General features: G+C 34.4%; 1 protein-coding gene and 1 pseudogene across 1 annotated transcript in view; one reads left to right on the top strand and one right to left on the bottom strand.

Annotated features, from left to right (window-relative positions):
• NAALADL2 (N-acetylated alpha-linked acidic dipeptidase like 2) overlaps window positions 1-14,875 on the top strand; it is a 1,358,868-nt gene that overhangs the window by 64,678 nt on the left and 1,279,315 nt on the right. The window lies entirely within an intron of this gene.
• On the bottom strand, window positions 459-11,064 carry LOC116590700 (annotated as a pseudogene).

The following is a 14,875-nucleotide window of genomic DNA, read 5'->3' as shown; positions in this document are numbered from 1 at the left end:
TGGTTTAGTTTCATATTACAGCTTAAGAAGAAAAATTAGAAAAGCTTAAGAGAAGGTTGCTTGTTTCTCCTCTGGAGCAGTGTGGAAGACTTTACTGCATGTTTAAGATCAGTGTTTTCCTCTCCATTCATTTTCCATGCCATCTTGAAAGTAGACATCTGTAACTGAAATGCACTGTCTGATTTGCAAAGTATATATGCGTTAATTTCAAGTTTATCATGCCGAAAGAGCATTGTTCTAAATTATTATTTATTATTTTTGTTATAAAAATTTAATACTTACAATTGATGTCAAATTTATAGTCTGGCAATTCTTTTTTCTTTCTTTTTTTGAGTTTTTAATAAGATTGTTTTCTAAAAACCTGTCTTACAAATTTTTTAAAAAATATTCTCTTTAAAAACAAATAGAAATTAAGACAAAAACTTACCTTAATACAACTGGTTTAAAATTAGCCAAATTCAGTCAAAGTCAACCAAAAGTTCTGCACTTAGCAGTAGCAGCTGATCTTGTCTTTTCCCAAAGATAGAGTCAGTGAAGACAGCTGCTGAACGAGATGGATGAAGATTATAAGCCACTACATTGTATAGCATATACTGATGCTTCCCTGAGTAAGGCACCTACTTCTTTGGTAGCCATTTGCTGGACAGTGATAACAAAAGAATAGATGTCAGCTCCGGGCATTATGGTTTCTCAGGAACTCTGGGGTTGGGTGGATGTATGTGCTGTCTAGATGGTAAGGAGTCTCTGGAAACAGCAGATCTTCCAGCAACCAGTCAGCAATTCTGTAGTCATCTTGCTCATTGATGGAAATGTTTGTCAACTTCAGGTCCAAGTGCACAATGCTTTATGAGTGAAGGAAAAGTACAGGCCATTCACCTATCTAGGGAATACTTATTCCCTTAGGTGTATGAAAGTATATACTTTACCAAATCTAGCTGTTCTCTGGCATAGCAGAGAGGCCCCCTTTCTCTTTCTCAGGACAGCTGATAGTACCATATGTGACTTGGTGTAAAGTACCATTGCCACCAAACTTCATTACTAATGTGTATAGGCTGTTAAAACTCTAAGGCCTGTGAGTGCTGGCAGTCACAACCCTTATGATATTCATGACAGAGCCTTGCTATGTGTGGCTCAGCCCAGAAATTCCACTAGGGTGCCAGTCAATTTGTTTGTAAACATTTTTTTTTTTTTTTTTTTGGATATGTATAGGTAGAAGAGTCTAGGAAACAGACTGGGAAAAACTGGTTAGAGAGGTAAGAGGAGAAAGAGAAAAAGTTATTCTAAAACCAGGAGAGAGCCATAGAAGAGGTGGGATTGACCAGGAGCATTAAATACTGTAGGAGGTCAAGAAAGACAATGAAAACCTGGACTTTAAACTTAGAAACTTAGAAGTCATTTAAATGATCTTAGCAAGAGTAATTTCAATAGTGTAGTTGAAGTAGCAGCAAATTGTAAAAGGTCTCAGGATGCAAAAGGGGATGTGGGGACAGGAAGCATGAACAACTCTTATAGGAGGCATACGTAGGAAGGGAAGAAGTAAGCACAAGTTAAAGGTAGGATTTTTATTACAAAGGGAGAAATGTGAACATATTTGTGCGATGCTGTAGGATGGATCCAGTTGAGAGGAAGTTGATGAGGCAGGAAAGAAAAGATCATTGAGAATATAAAGACCTTGAGTGATTGAGAGCAAATGGTATTTAAAGAACAGATGGGAGACCAGCCTAAGGTAGAAGATTTTTCCTTTAGGGCATGAGGAAAAGATGGCACAATTATAGATAAATATATCTCCGGGGAAACGAGGGTGAGAAAGATTCTCCCTGATAGAACTATGAGGAACTATCTGCTGAAGGAGAAGAGGTTAGGGAAAGGATACGATGCCTGGAGAGTGTACAGGACATTAGGGAGAGTCACTAAAGGCAGTAGAAAAGGTAGCCTAATCAAAGGGTAGCTCAGTGGCCATGGGAGCTTAGCTCAGGTGAGAGGCAGTGTATTTTTAGCATGATGTTCTACATTAATCTTTAGGAATCTGGGCACATGAGCATAGGGGGCAAATAAAGTTCTGAGAAAGGTTTTCAGTTAGCAGGACTGGAGCAGAGGGAATGGACTCTGACAAGAATTTTGTTGAAATGATGTACCATAAAGTCTAGATTAGATCAGAAGGAATTTCGACAGGGACATGGTAGGGCTGGGGGTGCGTGTGGGGGTGATGACCCGCAAGAAAGTAGAGATGGTCAGAGCATCAGAAACTTCAGTGAGTCTCAAGATGAAATATATCAGGAGGAATGGAGTGATATTTTTGGAATGAGGAGGGCTGTAATCACTTGGGAATTTAAGCTGTTTCCGGTGATGTGGCCAGGCTGTGACCCTGGGAATGGACTGGCTGAAGATGATCAAATGTTCAGGCTGCTGAAGATAAGAAGCTCAGAGTTGAGATGTCTTACAAATATTTAGAGCTGTAACTTAAGAAACTAAAATTACTTTTTAAATGAATTTTTTATTTATCCAGAGCCATGGGGGTTTGTTTTTTTCCATAACTCAGCAAAAGTATTGGTGGGATCACATTGATGAATATCTCTTTTTTAACTTTGGCCTGTTAAGTATTATTTAATCAACAATGTTGCTATGCAGAAATGTCCATGGTTGTTCTCAGTAGTGTTGTTCTCAGTAGGTGAGACAAATAAATCCAAAAATGCCACTTGATCATGGCGTATGATTCTTTTAATGTATTGTTGAACTTGTTCTGCTAATATTTTGTTGAAGACTTTTGCATCTATGTTCATCAAAGATCTTGCTCTCTTCCCTCTTTCCCACCCCTCCCCTCCTCTTGTCTCCCCTTCCCTTCTTTCTTTTTTTTTGTATCCTTGTCTGGTTTTGATATTAGGATAATGCTGGTCTTATAAAATGAGTTTGGAAGCATTCTCTCCTCTCCAGTGTTTTGGAAGAGTTTGAGAAGGACAGGGATTAATTCTTCCTTGAATCTTCAGTGTCATTCACCGGTGAAACCTTCTGGTCCTGGGCTTTTGTTCATTGGAGGTTTTTGATTATTGAGCCAGTCTCCTTACTAGAAATAGGCCTATCCAAAAATGTGTTATAGCCAAACCAAGATAAAGAACATGCTACAAACTATTCTTTGGCCTAAGAACCAAGCAGATATATGATTAGAGCTTTTTTTGTTTTTAAACATAATGGAATTAAACAAAATATGGATAAATTATACTTTGCTCCTTTCCCTTTGCATATATATATATATATATATATATATATATATTTTTTTTTTTTTTTTTTTTTTTTTTTAAGAGAGGGAGAGAGACAAACAGGCTCCATGCCCAGTGTGGAACCCAGTATAGGGCTTGATTTCACAACCCTGAGATCATGACATGAGCCGAAATCAAGAGTCAGACACTTAACCAACTGAGCCGCCTAGGCACCCTTGCTGATTTTTTTTTTAAATTCCCGTTTATGGCAAGGGATCTCTGAAGGATATTCATATTCAAAATTCATGCAGAATCATTCACATGTCAAGGGCAGAGATAAAGGAATGTGGCTAAGGACAGACAGCAGAGGATGGGTGGGTGTGATTATGGAGCTTCGCAGGTCCAAATCTGGGCTAGCAGGCTTGAAGCCCAGGAGAACTAATGCTGCAGATAAAGCCTGAAGGCAGTCTGCTGAATTCCTTCTTGATCTGGGAGGCTGATCTTCTTTGTTCTACTCAGGTCTTAAGTTGAGTGGGTGAGAGCCACAGCAAAACCAGTGGCCAGGTCTTTATGGTTACTTCCTTCAGGTCCTTATGCTTATAAATTTCATGAACACAAGGACTCCTTCCATACCCGTCTTCTCACACATGTGACACCTGGAAAGATGCTAGGTTGCATTTGGTCATGATTCATGTACCTTTGGCATAAAATCTCTAAAATCTCTATTTTCACATATTCTTCTGCCTCAGGTCTTCTGCAGCATGAGTGTCCACCTCATCTATGCTGAACAATTTCGAACATAGAGGAATCCCCAAGTCAGTGATTCTTAAGTGTAATTCATACAGCAACATCAGCTTCACTTGTGACTTGTTCAAAGACAAAAATCTTTTTTATTTTTAACTGCTCAAATTTTTTCCTGCTACCCTGACTACCTGAAGCACTTCTTCTTGAAATGCCATTGTATACATTTAGTAAATGTATTATGATAACTTATATAGCATTTTTGATACACCATTATTTATGGTCATTTGGTCATATCCCAAATCTTTTTTTCTTAGCTCCATTTTTCATTAGTAAATAATTTTCATGCCTATTACTAGGTATTACTATGTATATATAGTATATTTTATTGTTTTGAATTAGGGAACCTATTAATTGGGGAGAATAATAATTTTTCCAAAGTCTCAGTGACATGTTATGCTTTTCTAAGTGTTGTACACAAGTCTGAGGCACTCAACCGACTTAATATAAATAAATAATTTTGGTATTTTTCATATGTTCAGAAAACTTTGACAGTGTATTAGGGGTGGTATGGTCATTGAAAAGCAAGGGAAATTAAGGGAAAATGAATGCCAAAGCATCTGTGACAGAGAAGTTTCTTGAGCTTGATCACCTCTTTGTATGCTATTTAATTCTGGTGCTACTTAAATGTAAGCACTCTTGTCCATTTCACAAATCTTCACTGCCATCGTTATATTCAGAGGCAGAGTGCTGTGACTTAGTTTCCGTTAATATAGTCATTTTAGCATTGAGCTTGTCTGCATTATAAAGTGAGGGTTACATGATAGAGCTACATTCAAGAGGGAAGGCTGAAGTCCAGAGAAATCTTTGGCCTTGGGTGAGATTTCCTAACTTTATTTCTGCTAATGATTTCTGGCATAGTCTCATGAATAAAACAAGGCACCTAGATGCTTTTCTTAAAAAAAGAAAAAGGTGGAGTACAAGGGAATAAGGAAGTATTTAGCACGCCTAATCTGTCTGATTTCTAAAAATTGATGATAAGAGTTGTAGGGCATTGAGGACATGTAAGGCATGAGGCATTGACTCCGACCCCTCAGGTGGTATGCCTCCGTACTATAGCAGTACCAAGGAGGTCTGCTGTATTCTGTCCACATAAGGACTTTTCAGATGCTGTGAATAATCCTTGATATGTTTTTCTTAAGGAAATCTAACCATAACTTAACTATTTATGTTTTCCTTTCCCTTACCTCAGTCAATGATTACAAACAAACAAAAATTAGTTACTAAAACCAACATTTATCCTAAGGTATAGGTAATATTAATTTTTTATTTGGTTCCGTTTACCTTATTGATAAGAAATGTAATTGTCCAAATTACTTTTGCTTCAAAAATGCCTTTTTGGAATTTTAATTTAAAATTAAAAATTTAAAAACTTAAAATTTTAAAATTAAAAATTTAAAAACTTAAAATTTTAAAATTAAAAATTTTAAAACTTAAAATTTAAAAAAAAACCAAGATTTATGCTTATTTCCCTTAATACTGAAAATGCTATTTTAAAAAGAATGCAGTTTTGAACAAACGAAATGATCTTGAATTGATGAACATTTATGGATTGTCTTGTAATATAAGAACAACAAAATTGCCTTTAAAAATTTAATAGTTTTATAGGAATAAAAAGATTTCTAAGTTTTGACTCAGCATTTTCCTTTTATTATTAGAATATAAAGTACTTCTCTTGTAGTAGGTCTTCTAATAGAGTGTATGCCATCTATGTTTCCTATTACTTACTGCTGGGATGAATGATTGTATGCTATTTTGTCTTTCAATTTTCAGTATTTTCTTTGGAAGAGTCAAATCAGCAATTTTCAAAATATAAATAATGAATCTTGATGTTATTTTTCAAAGATAGGAAATTTTAGAGGTAGGTTTCTCTGTAACTTTTGCACCAAAAGCTGTTACCTTAATACGTAGCAAATCTGGTCTTTTCTTTTTCAGTGTTACTGGCTTTTATAGAAGAGCAAGACAGACTGTTTCACCTTTTGCTTGAAATGGGGCCTGCCTGGTAGGACAAGAGTAGACCTACTTTTAATCTTTGGTACCTTGTTATTTATGTCTCTAGAGCTTTAAAGAAATAAAGAAAGGAAAGGAGAAGTCTCTTCCTCTTCTCCCATTTCCTCCTACTTTTCTTTTTTTTTTTCCCCTTTTTATTCCCACTTCAGTAGCTGGTAGGAAAAACAAGGTTCTTATTATCAACTATTTGCTATTTGATAGTCTTTTCGCTATTAGTATTTATCACAGAAAAACATTTTAATTATCTATCTATTTATTTATTTATTTTTTTGAGAGCGCGCACGCATGAGTGTACTTGCATGCACATGTGTGAGGGGCGTGGGAAGGACCCAAGGGAGAAGGGGAGAGAGAATCTTAAGCAGTCTCTCCACCCAGCACAGAACCTGATGCAGGGTTCGATTTCATGACCCTGAGATCATGACCTGAGATGAAATCAAGAGGTGGACATTTATTAAGGCACCCCTTATTAAATGTGCTTATTAAAACATCTAAAAATTCATTAATTAATTCATTATATTTAAAATGATTTTACATCTTTGTTATTTTGCCTTTATTATTTGTATTAAAATAACTTATTTTATCTTAATCTTCTTAAAACTTCAGCCTATACTATATATTGCACAGATTAATAAAGATGGATATTTGATTTTATCATTTTACCAGTCCTCTTTCTTAGAAAGTTTAGATTAGAAACTTCACCTCTTTTTTTTTTTTAAAGATTTTATTTATTTATTTGAGAGATAACACTAGAGAGTGAGAGCAAGCACGAGGAAGGCAGTGGAGGGAGAGGGAGACTCTTCAGGTCTCCATCCCAGGACCTGGGATCACCACAAGATGCTTAACACTAGAATACTGTAGTCAGTTAAAGGAAGCTCTTTGCCATGCAGCTCTTTAGTCAATTTGCATGTTTTGCCAGTGGCTAGACTAAAAAAATCAGTAAACAGTCTCATTTATATCAAAATTATATTGTGAGGTAAATATAATGTTCTATGGTGAAATAGTGTATAACTCAGTTTTGTTTAGGGGAACAAAATATTTTACTACGCAATTTTACAAGACCCCAAATTCAGATGTTCTGGGGGAGAGTAGTAATTTAATTTTCTTTTTAAATAATGTGTTAATGACACACATAAAGAATTTAGGGAAGAACTTAATGGTTATCCTAGCAAATAGTTGCCCTCGTTTGGTATTCCAGCTTGATACTACCCTAGGTGCAACTGGATACTAATGACCTAATCAAAATAAGTTAGGGGAATTGGTGATATAAGTAGGCATTTCTTAGTTTTTTCAGATTAGAGTTGACTTGTCTATTAAGTCCCCACTCCAGCTACCCATTTAAACATTGTCTTTTGATTTAAGGAGTATTTCCAAACTCAGATTTTTTCTGTGATTTCCTATATTACATATATAATATTCTTAACGTTTAAAATGAATTTTCTTTCCTCTTTTACTTGAGGGAATAACAGCTTACCTATTTAGTGCCCACTATAAGCTCGTTAGTGAATAACATGCTGAAAAGAGATTCAGAAAGAATATGGATAGAAGTGGTCATCATCAGACTACTGGCATTGGTTTTATGGAGGTAAAGAAGGAGGAAGGATGCATCAAAAATAGTTGCCATCTACCTAATATTAGCTCTTAATTCATTAATAGTAGTACAAGTTTATTTCCAACCCATGTCACTGGACATCTCTGTATAAAGAAGTGTTTTCTGTTCTCACAAACATTTTCTTTAATCCCAGCAAACAGTTTCATAAAGGCTTGAAGTTGTCAAAGAAGAATCAGTCCAAACCATCTCCACTCAGGAAATGTTTCCAAGTATATAAATTGGTCATAACATCAACTCTATATACAGAAGCCAGCACTTTAAAAATTTTTAAAATATAGTATAGGTCATTACTGTTATCCAAACAGTCTGATTACGTATCTTCAGCTGATAAGTTGTCTCCAATTGAGATCCATTTTGTAACCTAATATTATGGAGTGAGGGGGAAATCCCTTTGTAAAAATTCTCCACTACTATCTCCATAATCTCTACTTCACTGAGTTTCATCCAAGTGCGAAAATGAAAAATTATAACCTGCCAAGCATCAGTGGCAGAGTGAAATGAAAAAATTGTGAGTTAATAACAGTGATGCCTCAAAAAAATTTCCTGGCCAATTTAACATTGCTTCATCCAAGGTCACTTCCCAGAGCTGATTATTTTTAGTAATTTGCAGATGAGACCATTCTACCTTGGTCATGGTTAGTGAAGATCAAGAAAATGCCAGAGAAGGTTTAAGACTCAAGGTTATCTGTCTTTCTCAAATAAGATGCAAACCACAGTTCCACTTTATTTTCTTAAGACCCAGTAGAAAATAATTTTCAAAGAAAAGAACCTTATAAGATCTTTTATTGGAGATACAAAGTCACAATGTAAAACACGAGGGGTAAGGATAGCAGAAGGACACTATTTAGTAGATCCTTAGGTAGAATTTCATGTGGCAGAGTAATCCTCAAGATATTTTCCTAGGATTTTTAGTCTAATGCTTAAAAAAACAACCTACCGTGGATTGTATTTTGTGTAAACATTGATTTACATGTCTAGAAATTTGCAGAAAATTTTCATTACTTTTTCTTGCTCATTTTGAAATTTGAAGTTACATTATAATCATTTAAAGTCATTTTTTTACACATAAATAATTCAGATATTATAGACAGATATAAAAAAGAAAGCTTTCCTTTAATTTTGCTAATCACTGATAACTTTTATTGATTTTTAGCGTAACTGTCCAGACCTGTATATCTCTGTGTGTACGTCTGTATATATGTAGGTAAGGAGAGAAACAGATGAGTAAGAAGATAGTTTTTTTTTTTTTTTAAGATTTTATTTATTTGACAGACAGAAATGACAAGTAGGCAGAGAGGCAGGCAGAGAGAGAGGAGGAAGCAGGCTCCCTGCCTAGCAGAGAGCCCAGTGCGGGGCTCGATCCTCAGACCCTAGGATCATGACCTGAGCCGAAGGCAGAGGCTTTAACCCACTGAGCCACACAGGCGCCCGATAGGGTTTTTTTTTTTTTTCTTTTTTTTTCTTTTTTAAGATTTTATTTATTTGTGTGTGAGAGAGAGAGAGAGTGCACAAGCCGGGGGAGTGGCAGGTAGAGGGAGAAGCAGGCTTCTTGCTGAGCAAGGACCTGAGCCAAAGGCAGACGCTTAACCTACCGAGCCTTGCATGTATCCTAGAAGATAGATTTTTTTGTTTTAAATGAGCTCACAAAGAAGGCATACTCATATTTTACCTAGCACCTCACCATGGGTATCTTTCTATGTCAATAATTATTGGTTGCATTTTTATTTTTGATGGCTTCAGATTGCATTTGTATCATCTAATATTGATGGACATTTAGAATAGCTTTCTACCATATAAATAACTCTGAAATAAATACAACTTCTTATATATATAAGATTATAAAATAATCTGATTTGTTAGATCAGAGACAAACCATGAGAGACTGTGGACTCTGAGAAACAAGCTGAGGGTTTTGGAGGGGCGGAAGGTGAGGGGGTTGGGTGAGCCTGGTGGTGGGTATTAAGGAGGGCATGTATTGCATGGAGCACTGGGTGTGGTACATGAACAATGAATTTTGGAACACACACACACACAAAATTTAAAAAATAAAAAGATTGATCTGATTTAAAACTGAAATGATGACGATGTAGACATATGACGCTTACTGCAAAATGCTCTCTAGAAAAATGGAAGTATGTTCTTCCAGTAGCACTTCATTGTTACAAGGGTATTCTTTAGTTGGGTAGGTGAACTTTGATATCTCAGTGTTGTTTTTGTATGTTTATTAGTGATGTTGAGTATATTTTCAAATATTTAGTAGCCATTGCACTTTTTGTGAATTTCTTGTTCATTTCTTGCCTTTTCCCCCATTAGTATAATCTTTTTCTTATGACTGTTTAATAATAAATATATTTTTAAAGGATATTATTAGTCTTATCTCAACTATTTAATTTTTTTTCTATATTGTCAATTCTAATTTTATTTGTATTTCCTCCAGTATCTTCTGTCTGTAGAGCCATGCTTACAAAAGCTTGTCCAAGATGAAGCTGTATGACTAATTACTTAAAATTTTCCTCTGTTACTTTTTTATGTTTAATGTTTAATCCATAAGGAATTTGATCTTAGGTATGATTTGAGACAAGAGTCTTGCTTATTTTATTCCCAGATAGCTAGGCTATTGACATAATACCACTTCATGAATAGCCCAGCCTTCCCTATTGATTTAGAATGCCTCAGTTGTCATAATGCATGTTTATCACTGCCTTCTGAGGTGTTTTAGGCATTCCATGATGTGCTCTTAGGGAATGTTGTTCAAGATCTGGAAAACTAAGTAACTGGCATTCTCTTCTTACCTTCCTTATATCTTCATTGAAATATCCGTGAATTTTTTCTAATTCTTTCCATATTTTAATGCAGTTTCTTTTTTTTACTGAGATACAGTTGACATATAGTGATTTGATATTTGTAAATATTGTAGAATTATCACACTAACTCTAGTTAAAATCCATTATCATATGTAGTTACAGATGTGCAGTTTCTTCTTAATTTTTGAATATGAACTTTATTGAAGTATAATAAGTGTACGTACTGTATAATACATATAATCAATAAATTTGTTTATGCCGTGACTACATTCAAGATAGAGAATGTTTCCATTACCACAACAAACCTCCATCTGGCCTTTGTAGTTGATCCTTTTTCTCTACTGCTGGCCTCTGACAACTATTGGTCTGCTTTCTACACATAGTTTTTTCTAAGAGTTTATATAAATCAAGCAATGTAACAGGTAGTCTTTTATGTCTGTTTTTTCTACTCAGCATTATATTTGTGAGATTCATCTATGTTGTTTGTGCTTGAGTAGTTTATTCCTTTTTAATCATGTGTAGTATTCAATTATATAGATATACTACAATTTGTTTATCCACTTACAAATATCTGGGCATCATGGATATAGCTGAGTTTCTGGCTATCATCAGTATAGTTACTGTGAACATTCTTATACAGGTCCATGTATAGACATAAGTTTTATCTCTCTAGAGTAAATACCTAAGACTGGGATTACTGGGTTGAATTGTGTGTATGTGATTTTTATAAGAAACTGCCAAATGGTTTTCTTAAGTGTCTGTACCATTTTTCTTTCACATGAGCAATATATGAGAATTGTAATTGTTTTATATGCTTGCCAATACTTAGTAGGATCAGTCTCTTTAATTTTGCCATTCCACTGGGTGAGTAGTGGTATCTCATTTGTGGTTTTAGTTTGCATTTCTTTAATGGCTAATGTCCTTTGCATTTCAATAGAACTTATAGAAGCAGTTTACCAACTTCTACAAAAAAACCTGCTAAAATCTTAATTTTGATTTTGTTGAATAAATTTGGAGATAGTTGACAATGAATAACATTGAACCTGTTTATGAATATGGTTTATGTTTTTATTAATTTTAGTCTTTAACTTGTTTCAACAAAGTTTTATAGTTGGCAGAGTATGTTTTACAAAATTGAAAATATTATCCGTACATGTTTCATATTTTGATGTTCTTTGCAGACACACTAAAATTTAAATCTCTAATTTTTATTGCTCGTGTAAAAATACAATTAACTTTTGTATATTTAGTTTATCCTATATATTTGTTAACTCATTTATTAGTTCTAATAGTTTTGTGTAGATTTCTCAGGATTTTCCACATGAACTTTTTTTAAAAGATTTTATTTATTTGACGGAGAGAGAGATCACAAGCAGGCAGAGAGAGAAGCGGAAGCAGACTCCCTGCTGAGCAGAGAGCCTGATGTGGGGCTGGATCCCAGGACCCTGAGATCATGACTGAGCTGAAGGCAATGGCTTAACCCAATGAACCAACCAGGTGCCCCCCTTTTTTTGTTTTGGAAAAAAAAAATTTTCTTCTTTCTTTTCAAATTGTATGCCTTTATTTCTTGTTTTTGCTTTATTTTGTTAGTTTAGATGTTCAGTACAATATTGATGTATACATGGTAAAAGCAGTTGCCACTTTTTTGTTTTTGATCTTAAAGGAAAAGCATTCAGTGTTTTCATTATTTCACCATATAAGAATGATATTAGCTATAGGTTTTTCAAAGATGCCATATTAGTCTGCTTGGACTGCCATAATCAAATACCACAGACTCGATGGCTCAAACAGCAGAAATGTATTTTCTCATAGTTCTGCAGGATAGGAGTCCAACATCAAGGTGCTGTTAGATTTGGTTTCTGGTGAGGGCTCTTTTCCTGGCTTGCAGATGGCTGTTTTCTTGCTGTGTCCTCACTTGGCCTCTTCTCTGTCCAAGGGGCCAGGCAGAGAGACAGAGAGGGAAGGGAGGAGGAATGAATAGAAGGAGGGAGTGAGGAGGGGAAGGGAAAAAGAGAGAGAGAAATATGTAGCTAGTCTTAATTGGATTAGGGCTCCTCTCATGACTTCATTTAATCTTAATTATCTCATTAAAGGTCCTGTCTCCAAATACAGTCATATTAGGGGTTGGAGCTTCAACAAATGAATTTTGGGGAAACACAGTTGAGACCATAACATAGATCCTGTATCAGATTGAAAGGTTCCCCCCTTTTTAAAAAAGATTTTATTTATTTATTTGAGAGAGAGAATGAGACAGAGAGAGAGCACGAGAGGGGAGAAGGTCCCATGCGGGACTCTCTCCTGGGACTGCAAAATCATGACCTGAGCTGAAGGCAGTCGCTTAACCAACTGAGACAACCAGGCACCTGAATGCTTCCCTTTTATTTCGAATTTGCTTAAAATATTTATCATGAATAGGTGCTGAATTTTGTGAAATGCTTTTTGGCATCCTTGGGATGATAATATGTTTTCCTTTTTTAAAATACGTTAGTATGGAGAAATCACGTAATTCATTTTTTGAATGTTAAATCTGCTTTGCATTACTTCGTCACATTTTGTATGCCTTTCATATATTGCTCTTTAGGACTTTTATTTATTATATGCATTTATGTCTAATTTACATATTATATATTTTAAATATTAGAGAACTAACTTTGCTTAAATTTTGTTAGGGATGTATTTTCATGTCTGTGATCATAAAAGATACTGATGTGTAGTTTTCTTATAATGTCTGTTTGGTTTTGGATTAAGATAATATTGGCCTCATCATGTGAATTGGGAGATTTTCCTTCATCTTCTATTTGATGAAAGAACTTACTTAGAATTGGTACTATTTTTTACCTAAATATTTGATAGAATTCCTAGTGATGCTGTCTTGGCCTGAAATTTTCTTTTGGAAAAGTTTTAAAATTTGAATTTAATGTGTTTCTTTGATAGGGACTATTTGAGTTATCTATTTCATGCTGAGTCATATCTTTCAAGGATTTTGTTTTCATCTAAGTTTTTGAATCTATTGCCATATGGTTGTTCATAATTTTATTTCCTTATAGACTTGATTTGTGTATAATCTGAGTAATGTCCTTTCTTTCATCCCTAATATTGGCAATTTGTGTCATTTCTCTCTTCCCCTTGATCAGTCTGTTTGGAGCTTTATCAACGTTTTAAAAATTTATTTTTATTTGTTTTTTGAGAAAGAGAATGCAAGTTGGGGGAGGAGTAGAGGGAGAGGGACAAGCAGACTCCACACTGAGCATGGTGCCTGATATGGGGCCTTGTCTCACCAACTTGAGATCATGACCTGAGCTGAAATCAAGAGTCAGAGCTTAACTGACTGAGCCACCCAGGGCTCCTGGAGTTTTGTCTATTTTATTGATTCTTTCAAATAACTAGCTTTTGGTTCCATTGATTTTCTCTATTGTTTGTATATCTTCTATTTTATAAATATCTACTTTTACCTTTATTATTTTCTTCCTTCTGTTTATTTTGTGTTTAATTCCTTTTTTATTCTTTTTTTAGTTCCTTAAGGTGGAAGCTTAAGGAAAATGATTTAACAGTTTCCTTCTTTTCTAATATAAGTATTTGATGCTGCACGCTTCCTTCTAAGCACTGTTGTAGTTGTATCTACAAATTATGATATAGGGTGTTTTCATTTTCTTGCAACTCATATATTTCTTAACTATTATGATTTTTTTCCCTTTTGACCTATGTGTTGTTTAGTAGAGCATTATTATTAGAGTAATACTAGTGTCTGATATTTTGGAACTTCTTGATACATTTTTGTTACTCATTTCTCATTTAATTCCATTGTGGTATCATACTTTGTATGATTTCAGTCTTTTTAACTTACTAAGATTTGTCTTACGACCTAGAATATGGTTCTTCATGGTGATCATTCTACATGCACTTTAAAAAATATGAAACATTCTACAAATGTTAATTAGGTCAAGTCAGTTGATACTATTACTCAAGTCTCTATACTTACTTTTTTCTGTATTTGTTCTATCAATTATTGGGAAAGACATTTTGAAATATATTCTATAATTGGTATTTTTCTAAGTTATCTCTAAGTTCCATCAGTTTTTATTTCATGTTTTTAAAGAGCTTCTATTAAATGCATAAACCTTTAGGAATGTATGTCCTCTCGTTGAATTTAGCCATTTAACACTATGTAATTATCCTTTTCATCCTAATTTTAATCCATTGCTTTCAGATCTTCTTTTCTGGTGTTGATTTAGTCATTCTAGCTTTTTTTTTTTTGATTAGTGTTTGCATGTTACTTCTTTTTCTATCTTCTAAATTTTAATCCATGTGTTTTCATATTTAGAGTAATTTTTGTTGGTATGTGGTATATAGTTACTGTCCAATCTCTACCTTTTAGACTTTTCAGACCACTTTCAGAACATTCTAAGTTATTATTCTATGTTTGGATTTACTTTATGTTTTAAAAAGATTTTTAAAAT

The sequence above is a fragment of the Mustela erminea genome, chromosome 1 (assembly GCF_009829155.1).
Source record: "Mustela erminea isolate mMusErm1 chromosome 1, mMusErm1.Pri, whole genome shotgun sequence".
Lineage (NCBI taxonomy): Eukaryota > Metazoa > Chordata > Mammalia > Carnivora > Mustelidae > Mustela > Mustela erminea.
This window is presented reverse-complemented; position numbering and strand designations above follow the sequence as displayed.